The sequence below is a fragment of the Vicia villosa genome, linkage group LG3, assembly GCF_029867415.1.
Source record: "Vicia villosa cultivar HV-30 ecotype Madison, WI linkage group LG3, Vvil1.0, whole genome shotgun sequence".
NCBI lineage: Eukaryota > Viridiplantae > Streptophyta > Magnoliopsida > Fabales > Fabaceae > Vicia > Vicia villosa.
In genome coordinates, this window is record NC_081182.1 from 139346423 (window position 1) to 139360231 (window position 13809).

Below are 13809 nucleotides of genomic sequence, written 5' to 3' on the forward strand. Positions count from 1 at the left end.
TCTCAAGTTCTTCTGATGCTTCCATATACCATGTTCTAATTCTGTTTGACCATCTTCTAATGTCTTGCGAGAGCATGTTCTGATGTTGCATACTGAACCTTATGAGACAGTGCTTCTTGCGCTGAATTCTGCATACTCTTCATATATGTCCTGAAATGGAAAATGCATAGGAATAGTTTACCACATTGTCTTATACAAAATTCATATACATTGTTATCATCAAAACTAAGAATATTGATCAAAACAAATATTGTTCTAACAACTCTCAATCCTCAAATATGCCAGTGACCTACACTCGGGTCAATGTGTCAGGAGCAGCCTCAAAAGGTGACCTTGGTATCATCTGCACAAATCCAAACTGCCGCATGCAACGCTCGGGGAGATACCACACCATGGTGTTGGTCCCGTATGCCAACCTGCCAGAATATAACGAGATATTGTCAAAGGCGACAACATCAGTGTAGTCGCTGAATGGCCTCCAACTGATGTCATCGTGCATCGTGCGGTCGAGGTACCCACGGTATGGTCCCACTGCATTGTTCCCCCTCTAGAGAACGTATCGGGTGGCCCTGGGCATGGCATCCTCGTACTCAGGATCAACGCGGAAGCCGTGGATGCGGGGGAAGTATGAGATGATCCAACTCTGAAACATAAACACGATAATGTATTAAAAATAAATATGAAACATAAATAAATGTGAAACAATTAAAATGAAATGTATCGTCAGTAATGTGAAGAATCCAGTCAACTGCTTGGTCCTCTAGTTGGTGGTCTCATTCAGCTTCTGGTATAGGTATACCAGAATAGCTGACGCCCAATTCCACTGGTGAACGGTAGTCAAGTCCATGAAGTAGCGGAGGTAGGTCACGTCGACATATCTTGCACTCTTGTCCACAAAGAGTGCAGTGCCTACCACAAACATGAACCAGCACCGGAGAGATCAGGCACGGTGATACTCCACAAATAGGGCGTTATCCGCCTCCTCGAATTCGGTCGCCGCCACCAGGGGTTCTCGAAATAAACGCTCAGTGTGTCGAACTGAATATGAGTCCCATTTGTCGTCTGGCACTCATAGTCAGCCATATCTGGCTCCATACCCAGATAGAGCGCCATCCACTCACTGGCTTCGATCCTCTGAATCCGGGAATGGTCCAGCAGTATCCCCCTAATCGGCAAGTGGAGAAGACACTGCACATCGTGCAAGGTGATCGTCATCTCCCCAACCGGTAAGTGAAAAAAAGACGTCTCCATGTGCCACCTCTCCATAAAGGCCCCCTGCATGTTGTGGCTGATGGTGGTATACTCTGTCATGCATAACCCACCTAGCCCTGAAGTTGTCACCGCGTCGTTAAACCACTGCGCCTCTGGTTTAAAGAGACTAAAAATCTTTCGGCCGTGGTTCACCTGTTTCAAAGTCTGTCTCTCCTGTTACATTAAAAGCAAATAAAAAACACTGTTAATTAGACCATTAAGAAAATGTTGAATAAACAGTTAAATTAAAAACGGTTAAATAATAAAGTCAGGCAAATTATAAAAAATATCTCTCCCCTCAGATACGTCGAGCGACGTGCTCATGGTAGGTAATCAGCAAGGTCGTGTCATTGGACCCTCCCGGGTAGCCCTCCTCCTCCTCCTGCTCCTCCTCCCCGTGTGGAGGGTCAACATCCTGTACCTCCTCCGCCTCGTGGTATGTAACTGTCTCTTCCTCCTCCTACTCCTCTCGTACCTCCTGCTGGCAGGAAGAAGAGACCCGAGCCAAACGACTCCTGGATCCAGATGAGGATGTACCCTCGTCCATCTGTACGGGTACTGCACACGACGACCTCGTCCCTGCATCGACGCATATTGCGCCGCCCGCTCGCGTCTAGCTGTCACTGTTTGGGTCTCTCTCCTCTGTCTGATGCATGCTGGGTTGCCTTCCATGTTCCTGAAAACAATTGAAATCAATAAAAATGCGAAACAATTGAAAAAACAAAAAAAAATCAATTCTGGACAACTTCGGAAGTTTATTGCCGAAACTGGGAATGGAGGTGTTTTCAGAAATGAACTTCCGAAACACCCCTGCGAAGCAATTTCTGCAACTTCCATGGCAGACCCCAAAATCCAACTGTCGCACCCCAATTTTTGACCCACATATTTCGTTCATTTGATAATATCGCATTCGCATTTAGTGTGCATTCATTCATCGCATTTTTTTTCGCATAACTTGAAAATTGAATTTTTTATTAAAGTCAACAAAAATAACTTGCATTTCGTATTTTTATTCGAGTTATCATGATTTTGGAGTTTTTGTTTTTTTAGACTCCATAGTTTTTTTAATATCAAAAATAGGTGTTTTATTTCTTTGATTAATTCTATTTTAAAAAATAATATATTAAAAAAAGAATGCTTAGTTTTAGATTTTAGTTTAAATTTTGTTTACTTATTAATATTATTTATTTTTATGTTTATTATATTAATTTAAGTTAATACTTCTTTTTATTTAGTCAAAAAATGTGCAATAAAAAAAATATAGAAGTTTAGGTTTTTTTTATGTAGTTTAGGCCCATTTATTTATTTTTATTTTTATGAGTCCAAGTTTGTTGTAGTCCCACATGAGGATCACATTTTCTTATGATTTCCAAGCAAAACAGTTCAAAATTGCTCAAGTAAAGTTACAATGGTCCAAAAAGTCTGCTCCTCATAACAGTCCAATAAACCTGTTATCTGCACCTTCTACTCCATTACCTGCTGCACAAAATAACCAGAAAAAGCCAAAAAGTTTCATCAAAATATCCATAACAAACCTGCACAAGAAAAAGGGAAAAGTCAGCAATCCCAATAAGTTCAAATCTCATCCAATTTCCCCCCAAAAGCTTACTTGAATTCACGTATAAATCAAAACAAAAACACAACAAACAGCGGGAGAGAACCGAAAGGAAAAAACCTCTGCTCAATTTCTTCCACAAACCTCCCTCAAAACCTCTGTTAAAATGACAACAACCATAGCAAGAAACGAACCTTGAAACTCTTCCCAGAAGAACCAAACAACTTCACTGCACCAAACCTCAACAATCTCACTTCATTGAACTCACAAATCTTCAGCTCAACACAATACATAGCCTCGCCATCTTCTCGCAGCTCTTTAACATCTCAACCCACACTACATCATCACCTTAGCACCACGTGATAAAACAACTCCATACAACACCTTCGGAGCTTCGCAAGAAGAAGAACATCGACCACACAACAACAACGATTCAACAATACATCAGACCTGTAAACAATAATTTCGTGAACAACTCTGACACGCGCAAATCTCCCAACAACTAAACACGCGCTTGAAACTCACCGTGGGATTTCTTCACTCCGGGAACGTCTAGATCGGTACCTACTTTCCTTTACTTTTTTTATGAATCATGATGCTGTTTGTATTGTTGTTGTTGTACCATCTCTTTTGATTGTTGCCGATTTGCTGTTTAAATCTTGTTGTTGCTTGCTTGATCCATTTGAATTTGGTAAAAAATTAATGGATCATGAGAGTTGCAGAGATTGAGAGAGGTTTAAGAATCGTTTTCAGAGAGAGAACGAAAGAGAATCGCGAGAGTGACCGAAAGTTGGGAGGGAGATTTTCATTGAGAGATTTTGAGAGATGTACACCGAATGAGAGTCGATTCTTTCTGCAGAAAAATGGTAACCGAGAGAGTGAGTTGCGAGCAAGGAAGGGTGAATTTGGTTTCACGTGAAAAATTGGTGGGAGGCGGGTCTTGGTTCCAACTAGTTTTTAGGGTTTTCAGCTTTTCATTTTTTATTAGGCCTTTAACTTGTGACAACAATCCGGCCCAATTAGCTTTATTTTTTTTATTTCATTTTTTGCTGTTGGTCTTTCTTTAATTATTTTTTTTTGGGCCTTAACCTCATTGTGATTTCTCCATACCCTTCATTCATTTCTTTTTTAGCCCAACTTGATTTTATTTCATGATATTTTATTTTACTAAATGCTTTTGTTTTCTAATATAATCTTCAATAAAACAAGAAAAAATATGTTTATTTTTCCTTTTATTCTCTAATTTATTATTAAAAATAAAAAAATACTAATATTGTGTAATTTTAATTTTATCCTTAGAATGTAACAAAACACAAAAAATATATTTTGTTATGTAGGTTTGTTAGATTTTACTTCTTGTATAAAAATACCAAAAAATATTTAGATTAATATCGATCCAAAAGTCAATAAATCTTGGTCCAACGCCAAGTCGTCAAATAATTTCTCGATCCAACGTCGAGTTTCTTCTTTTAAAAACTTTTTTAAACCATACCGAAAGATCGAGTGACAAGAAGTGTACACCTCTTGAATACCTCGATTCTTTTGGATTAACACCTTTTTTAAAACCTTTAATTAATTAAATCAAAGTGATCAAGTGACAAGAAGTGAACACCTCTTGAATACCTTGATCTTTTGAATTAAAATACATTAATCAAATAAAAGTGATCAAGTGACAAGAAGTGAACACCTCTTGAATACCTTGATCCTTTGAATCAAAACACATTAATCAAACAAAGAGATTAAGTGACAAGGGGTGAACACCTCTTGAATACCTTGATCTTTTGAATCAAAACACATTAATCAAACTGAAAGATCGAGTGACAAGAAGTTCACACCTATTGAATACCTTGATCTTTTGAATTAAAACAATTTGATTAACAAGGACAACAAGTGACAATGGGGCTCGCTCCTGTTGAATACCTTGGGTAAAGACGCGCTAGGTGAACACCTATGCTCAATCCTTTGCTAAACGTCCCTTCAAAAAACAACTTCAATTTCAATCAAACCTTTTTGCCTTATGGCCTTTTCATATTATAAAATTCTTTTCATAAACGAGACACTCATTCAACTTCAAATGCGAGCATACTTCTACATGTGAATATCGAATATCTTCCACTCGAATGCGATGATAGCCAAAATCTCGTCTCACTCTTGATTTAGTCATCCATTCTTGTAGTGATCTCATATCCATGTGCGTGTAGTATTTTCATTTGAAAGCGATTGAGTACCTCTCGCTAAAATCAACCAACAAACTTTCGTGGTTCTTCGCCCGAACTCCGATTGCCCTGACTTTCCCATTGCACTAGGGAATACGTAGGCACAAGATACAAACGTCTTGGCGAGCATAATAATAAAAAATAATTTCTTTTTTCCCTCACAATAATAAAAACCCTAAAAATATTTCCTTTTATCTTTTCTCGATTAATAAGCAAAAGAACGCAAATGTCATGTAAACATTCAAACACAAAACTAACTAAATGGGTCTCATCGAGTGCGATGGAGGTGAGGGGTGCTAATACCTTCCCATTGCTTAACCGACTCCCGAACCCTAATTTGGTTGCAACGACCATCTTATCCATTTCTTTTTATCTTTGTGGGTTTTATCGATATTTTCCCTTTCCTTCTTGGAATAAATAAAGTTCGGTGGCGACTCTGTTAATGTTACGAGCGTGCGATTGCGCTCGAGTCACATTTTTACCGCTACAGATAGTGGCGAATCTGCTGGGGACATACAATCCTAAGAGGGCCAACCCTAGTTTAGTTCATTTTGTGCTTGAGTGTTTAATTTTGTTTGTTCTTATATTCTTTATGCTTATTCTTATGCTCTTTATGTTTACTCTTGTGTTATATTTCTTTACTCTTGCTTTACTGCTTTTTAATTATTTCTGTATATACTCAATTGTGGGTATGGGAATGATATTTGAGTGAAGCTCTCAACCCGAGCTTTTGAAAATCAAGAGAAAAACATAAGTTAGGAGGTGGTTGTGTAGTGCTAGTCCCCAAGGTGAACACCTTGAATGGCTAATATGAAAACCCCACTTGGAGGAGACTTAGTCGTGAAATTTGTCATAAGATAGTTAACCCGTCGCATGACAGAAATCTGATTTGGTCGTTAACTCCAAGGACCTTTAGAACCCGTTCCATCTATGTGATATAGGTATCTCTACTATCAAAAACCTTAGAGCCATCAAGTGAGGGGATTCTTGGGTAAAAGAACATAGAACTGTCTTATTATAAGAAACGTTCCTCAGTAGGTTCTGTTATCCATTTACATTTATCATTTTAATTTAGTCTATGTATAGCATCATGTTGCATTCCATATCATATGGCATTGCATCATTCCTGCATGTAAAAAAAACTCATGCATCTGCATTCATACGTTCAAATTATCAACAAAAGACTCATTTCATCTGTCTTCACCCTCAAGTGGTCTGTCTACCGTCATGTTGATTCCTCAACACACTAAACTGGAGGCATGAATTTGAAGACTATGGAAATAATTCAACAAGGCCAAGATTTGCTAAGAGTAGAAGTTATCCAATTGAAGAGCCAATATATCAGACAAGGCAACTCATCCTCGTCACTAATTAGTCACTAGGACTTGTTTCCTTTTGTTTGCAAATTCCTTGTGTTGTATTATGTACTGCATTGAACTTTGTTTGTTCCTGAATGTTAATGATAGGAAAATAGCAAGTGTACTATTTTTGCCTATTGTAGTGATAAAAGGAGTTTTCTCCGAATGTCGATCTCAAGGACTGCTTGAGGATATAGAGTTGGAATATGATTTCAATTAAACAAAAGGTCACTGGTAAATGGTTTGGTTTATAAGAAAATGATTAAAATATGCAATTCAGAAATAGCGAATAAATGAGTTAAACGAATAACAGATATGAGTAATATGCTAAAGGTAGGTGAATGATTCTGCCTGCAATAATTTCGACTTATCAGTGCAATAATGTACTTCACAGCAATTGATTACCGGTTCTCTAGAGCATCTAAGCCTAAATCCTTAGTCAGAAGATCTTTGAACACATACCCTAAATTCTATGTCCATAGTCAATTACGGTAATGATCAACCATTCAAATATCGAGAACTTTCCGGTCAAGATAAAATATTTCTAGTCCTAGATAATATATATTATCCAATGTTCTTATTCAGGTCGATAAACAATAGCTGCCCAGCTTAATATTTATAAAAACTCATAATCCGTTTTTTCGACGGTTTACGCATTAAGAACGATAACAAGAACAAATCAATTTAACAATGAATAACAAAATAATGCATTGACAAATACGAATTACATTCAGAATCAGGGTCACCCCCTTTAGCAAAAGGGGGTTTAGCTACTCATAATAAAAAACAAAGCAATGAAAAGAATTGTTGTCATTACAAAATCTGTGGAGGAATCAATCTTCAATTGTGTAAACTCTTGAATGATGTGAAACCCTTGCCAAATTCTGAGTTCTCCAGCGCTCTGAACGTGTCTTTGCAGTCAAAAATCGTCCGACCCGGTAAAATTCGCAGTACTGGTTTATATAGGTCTGAGATGGGCAACATTTTGGGCCTCATACGCGTATGATACTCCCTATACGCATATGGGCAGAGTCAATTTTGCACATGATTTCAACAAAACACGTATGATACGCGTATAGGCTAGGGGGCATACGCGTATGTGTCATACCCCAATTTTTGACCCTAAGATTACACATCATTTGCATATCAACCATCAATCAAGAAGTTTTCTACTGGTGATGTTGTGCTCAATTCATCTGCAAGGGAATCATCGAGCACCCAAGTTTTATTCTTGTATATATTGTTTTACTAACCAAAATGCCAAAAATATTGCTTTGTGTTTGTGTATGTTTGTGTTTTGTAGGTATCAAGTCAAAATATCCATCAAAGGAGCATTTTTCAACATTTGCACTGTGCAAATCGATTTGCATAAGGTGCAAATCGATTTACACAACTGATTCTGCACCAGATTTTGATTCTGCCATCAGTGTAAATCGATTTGCATAAGGTGCAAATCGATTTGCATAACTGTTTTTGCCCCAGATTTTGCCTTTTTCAGCCATGTAAATAGATTTGCATAAGGTGCAAATCGATTGCACCAGCACGAATTTGGAAAAATGAAGGCAAAATTCAGCTTTTGAAGGTGTTGACATCATTTGCAAGCATGGGAAGCATGACTTAGTTTTCACATTTGATTTCCTACATCATTTTATCATGAACCCTCATGTGATTGCATCAAGACCATTGGATTTCATTTTTGGCTCCAAATCACTTTTCCAAGCCTAATTCTATTTTCCAATCCTAACTCCAAGCCACAAAAATTCCCAAGCCTAAGTGCTATAAATTGAGGCACTCTCCTCTTCATTTTTCAAGCTTTGATAGCCAAGAAACTTATTGCAAATTCTCTCTTCACCTCTTCCAAACCCATCACTCAAAGCTCTTTCTCTTCCACACAAATTAGTGAGTCACATCTTGAACCTCACTAATTTGGAGCTAAACCTCAACATAAACACTACTTTTCTTCATCAATTGTGAGAGATCAAGGCTTGTGGTTGTGTGTTCTTGAAGAAGATTCAAAGTTTGTGAAAGATTTGGTAAAATTCTAGATCCAATCCATAATTCAAGATGTGATCCATTGTTATTTATGTTTGATGCACCTTTGGTGCTATATTGATGAGATTTGCTTGCTTACTTGATACATTTTCGTGCACAAATTGATCCAAGATCACAAGGTGTTTGGTTTTATGTTTAAACAAGTTTTCTTCTCTTATTTGCTGTTTTTTTGAAAAACTGTGTTGTGCAAATCGATTTACATCTGGTGCAAATCGATTTACACAACTGAAAACTGCGCAGATTTTGAAAACAGAGTTATGTAAATCGATTTACACTCTGTGCAAATCGATTTACACTGGGCAGAATGCTTGATTTTGTGTTTTTTGACTTGCTTTTGGTTCCAACTCATCTTCTACTCCATTCTTTTAATATTTTCTTTGAATCACAAGTTAGAGGCCTAATTTCTCCCTAATTTCAATGGACTTAGGGCGTTGATAGGATGAGAATCCAAATCCGCAAGATTAAGTGATTGAAATTATGGATGAAAGGAGCTTTTAATGTGGTTCCATCTTTTATTTCTTTTTATTTTGATCGATGAAAGTCTTAATGCCTTGAGAATTCTTGTGGATTCTTGGTAAAGACTAGATCACTCACCTATTTTCTTTTCGTGCGGTATTGCTTTCGGAAGGCGATCTACATATCGTTCTTCTCGCATGCATTAGCACATAAAGTTTTGACCGGCCTCGTTGTAGGGTGATTTCTACATAAATCACTTGGCGATCTGCTTAACATAGCGCAATATTTCGTGTCCCGAATAAAAAAGATCAAATATGGAAGAGAATTGTATGCGGTTGATTTAAGACTTGTGGAGGTTTTTATCGTGTAGTCGCTATGATTTTATCAAGCTTCTGATAAGCCCCATTGACTTTAAATCCGAGTACATCATTCACTCACCATAGATCTTCCTACTAACTTTGATAACATACTTGACAAGTTTCAAGATGGTTATCTTTAACATTTAATAACTAACTTTAATTTCCGCTCTTTATATTACCGCTCTTTATATTACCGCTCTTTATATTACTGCTCTTTATATTATCGCTCTTTATATTATCGCTCTTTATATTTCTCGCTTTATCGCTTTATTTTATCATTTCATCATATTTACTTTCCGCCATTTTCCCTTTGTCCACTTGGACATATGTTTATGCTTCCGTTATTTTTCTTTTGTCCACTTGGACCATACTCTACTTTTCTTGCTAAAACACTAATAAACAACCAAAATCTAAAAAATACATAAGGCTCTCTTTGGACTATCGGTTACTATCCCTAGCATCTTGGAGATTTGGACTTATGGACCTAGTACCTCTGGACTCATTCTATTACTATCATGTGATCGTTCTGTCTGTCTGGCATTGTTCTGTTGTATGTTTATATGTGCAGGTATTTCCTTGAAAGCCCTTGATGGTTAATTCCAAGGCATTGATATAAGGATTTTACCCGAAAACAGCCGTTACTCTGCCCGATTTTCGTCAGAACCTTAATGTGCTTAATGCAAAGTGGTGCTAAGACAATAAGTTCATCCGAATCCCTAAGTGTTAATGTGTTGGTATTCAATATTCCAAAGGATGGGAAAACTACCTTGGCTCTTAATGTCAAGTGTTGGCTTCTTAATTTGGTTAGATCGTTTCTTTCCTTAGCTTTTATTTTATGCACTAGGTTAGCCTCTTCATCTCCTCCCCTTCTTAGATTTTCAAAATCTTCTCCCTTTTTCCAAAATATTCTTATGTTTGCAAACCTTTTCAAAACCTTTTCTTAAAAAATATCTTTCGCCCTTAGTGGCTTTTCCTCAAAAGTTTAGACACCGTTAATTGTCGAAACGAGTGGTTATACCCCACGATTTTGAAATTGATTGATAATAACGAGATCTTTTCCGCGTGAGAGAGCTAGAGGCACACTCGTAGATTTTATCCGAGTTGGAGGCCTTCTTTCATTTGCGATGCAAAGAACTTGTTTGTTCTCATGCTCAAGATCAATGGCTGAGTATTTCTCTCTAACGACAACAAAGTGTTTATTCGTTTTTAAAAACGTTTTTCCCAAAAGCGGAACTACATTAGCTCTGACTTCTCCATTGCACCGAGGAGGTATGTAGGCCCAAAGCTTAACGCTTTGCCGAGCTTATTTTAAAAAAAAAACAAACCGTTTTTTAGCACACACACACACACAGATTTTCAAAAAGGTTCCTGTGGAATACCACAGATATGAAGGGTGCTTTAAACCTTCCCCTCATATAATCAACACCCGAACCTGAGTTCTCTTTCTTGTTTTAAAAACAAAACTTTGGGTTTTTCGTTCTTTTCCCTTTCCTTTGGAAACAATAAAGCGCGGTGGCGATTTCAAAACGGAATATTGATTCGAGTCAATCCCATGGCTTCGATATCAGATTTTCCCCGCTACAGAAAAATGGCGACTTCACTGGGGACCCAGTTTTTAAGTGTGTTAAGCCTATTTTTGTTTATCTGTGTGTTTTATTTGTATATATTGTTGTGTGCTTTGTTTGTTTTTTTTTCTTTTTGGTGCTCGATGGTTCCTCTGTGATGAGACAAAGTTCTAACCCGAACTTTGGTGAGTAACTTGAGATAGGAGGTGGTAGGACCAATAGTCGCATGTCAGGAGCAATCCTTACCATGAGCGTCATATGGTGGAACCCCAATCAGTGGAGGCCTCATGGAAGGTAGTAGAGGTTGTTACGAACCATCGTGATAACGCTATTACTTTCAATAGTGAGTGTCCGTAGAAGGTGAATGGCCTAGAACCTTTTTAACCCATCTAAGCCTTTTTAGGATGTAGTGCAGAAACAAGATCAAGTACCAATTTGAGCTTGTTGTCATGCGATACTACGCTCAGACGAGGTCTTTTTAGGCATATTGTTGGCGCCCATGAGCAATTGTGCGTGCCGGTAATATCCGATAGAAGATTGAAAACTCTGGGAACCTTTGTAGAACTCGATTGGCAGGTACAAAACTCCTTAGATCACGCCTTGTAGGATGGGTAGACCCATGGCTCCATGCTCGTGACGTCGAACCTTTGAACCTGGACTATGTGATTTTGTGTGATTTGATGTGATCTTGTGTGCTCTTGATTGTGATTGATGCATAAACCATGCATACATGCATTCATAAAAATGACCTTTACAAATGGTTTTCAAGGAACTTAGAGACATTTTTTGTAAACATCACAGGTACCATGGATCAAAAGAGAAGCATCAAGAAGTACACTTTCAGAAATTCAAGTGCAAAGGAATTGAAAGAGCTAGCAACTTTGGTTCCTAATGCTGACAACTTCAAAACCCGTTATGGGAAATTGATTTCTATCTTGAAGACCAAAGTGGAAAAGGGGATTCTTGAGACTCTTGTGCAGTTTTATGACCCGGTTTATCATTGTTTCACATTTCCTGATTATCAGCTTATGCCCACTTTGGAGGAGTATTCTTATTGGATTGGTTTACCAGTTACGGATGACATACCGTTTAGTGGTCTAGAGAAAGAGCCTGAGGTTGATGAGATAGCAGAGCTTCTTCATTTGAAGATATCAGATGTAAAAGCAAATATGACCAAAAAAGGAGGAATTTGGGGGTTGACTTCTAAGTTCTTGATTGGAAAAGCTTCCATGTTGGCTAGTAAAGGAAGTATGATTGCTTTTGAGACATTTTTTGGCCTTGCTCATCTATGGTTTGATACTCTTTCCCAACATTGACAACTTTGTCGATGTTAATGCTATTCGGATTTTCATGATTGGGAATCCTGTGCCTACTTTGCTTGGGGATACTTACCATTCCATTCACCATAGGAATGATAAGAAAGGTGGACTTATCAACTGTTGCACTCCTTTGCTCTACAAGTGGTTTATTTCGCACTTACCTCAAGCTAAGAGTTTCTTGAACAATCCTGATGGTCTCTCATGGTCTCAGAAGATTATGCCTCTTACTAATGGGAATATCCATTGGTACAATCCTGCTTATGACATTGGTGAGATTATTGATAGTTGTGGAGAATTCCCTAATGTACCTCTTCTTGGTATACAAGGAGGAATTACCTACAACCCCATTCTTGCAAGGCGTCAATTTTGTTACCCCATGAAGGAGAGACCCGCTAATATTCTTGTGTCAGGAATCTTCTATCTTAATCAGGATGGAAATTTGGATATGAGAAATCGGTTTGTGCGTGCCTGGCACCATGTTGATAGGAAGAGACATTTGGGAGTGAAGCAATGTGTTGCTCTCAAAGACTATACTGATTGGGTTCAAGCTAGAGCTCATACTTTTCAGATGCCTTATTTACTCGATGAGCCTTCTCTATCCATTGTTCCACCTTTGTCTTTCACTACTCCTGTTGAAAGTAATGAGGAACATATAGAGCTCGTGGCTAAGTTGAGATTGGAAAGAGATGCTTGGGAGAAGAAGTTTCATGCTTCTGAGCTTGAAAACAAAGAGTTGAAGATACACTTGAAAGAAAAAGATGAAATGCTTGATATCCAAGATGGTTGGTTGATGGAAAAGGAAGATCAGATTAATCATCAAGAAGAGTTACTTCAACAACATGGTGAAAAGCGAAAGAGACAACAAGAAGATTCAGTTGCATGGAAGGAAGTTGCTGATAAGTTGATGGTCGAGAATGCTCATTTGAAGGCCTTTTATGAAGATGAATTGGAGAAGCTCCGTAGGAAGTTGCAGAAAGGAGTTGGATCTTCATCCGAAGTGTTCCCTTCTAGTTTCTAGTTTGTAGTTTGTTTTGTAATTTTGGATCCTTTTGTATGCTTTCTCATTACTAATGAAAGAATATTGTTATGTTTTATGTTGATTTTTGCTAAATGTTTACAATTAATGTCTTAAAGTTCTTTGAAAACCAATAAAATAAAAATCATTTGCATTGCATTTCATGCATCATTCTGCATTTTGGTCTTGCTTCCGAGAGTATTCCCGAGGTCTTATTCAGTGTTCTTCATACAGAATCAAGCTGTCTCACCGGTATAACACTCGAGCTAACTGCAAGAAGAAGATGGAAGGTCTTGAACAAGAGAATCGTGAACTACGTGAAGAGGTTGTTACTTTGAGATCTGGTGTGGATCGTCTCACTGCTCTAGTTGAGACATTGATGGCTACTCAGAATCAGAATCAAGTTCCTCCTCCCAATGCCCAAACTCAGGGTCAGACAACTGTGATTTCTGAAATTGCTGCTACAACCATTCCTGTTGTTCCTGTTGGTGCTACTCAGCAACGTATGCCTAATGGATATCCCTGGGGCATGCCTGAGGGTTAATTGTCTGTTCCTGAGATGACTCGTCCGTTGACTCCTGTTATGGTCAACACATATCCTATTGTTCATACTGGTCCTGTTGTCCCAGAGCCCATTTATGATGCTGCTCCAAGTGAAATTCA